The sequence below is a fragment of the Volvox carteri genome (genome assembly GCF_000143455.1).
Source record: "Volvox carteri f. nagariensis unplaced genomic scaffold VOLCAscaffold_145, whole genome shotgun sequence".
NCBI lineage: Eukaryota > Viridiplantae > Chlorophyta > Chlorophyceae > Chlamydomonadales > Volvocaceae > Volvox > Volvox carteri.
This window is the reverse complement of record NW_003307688.1, coordinates 77,350-77,844: the sequence shown is the minus strand read 5'-3', so window position 1 is coordinate 77,844 and position 495 is coordinate 77,350.

Here is a 495-nt window from a genome sequence, read left to right as displayed (position 1 = left end):
GGCCGATGGAACCCGCCCCCCTCGGAGCAGACCCAGCGGGCACGCCTTATTCGAGCAAACACTACCTTTGAGACTACGCCGTGCAACCCATACATGGACACGCGCCCCACGGGAAATTATCGAATCCAGCTAGGTCTGCTAACCAGAGAGGGCGGCTCGACCGAAGGGAACACGGCCTTCGTCTACGACCCGAGAGGGAAATGCGTGGGCACCCTCACCCTGCAACGCCTGGAGACCCTCAGAATGCGATACCAACACACGATCGACACTTACCCGGAGGTGCACAGAAGCCTGTCCTCCCAGGGCGGCTTCGCCGAGGACGTCGCGCGCCTTCTCCTGCGGTACGGAAAGGACCCCGACGGGCGCGAATCGAAAGGCCCGCCAAGGTCGCAGGCGACCATGAGCAGAAAACTGCGCTGCACGCTGATTGATGCCCTGCACGCCCTGGATGCCGGCCCAGTCGTCGAAAGGTTCTCATCCCCGCTTAACTGCGGT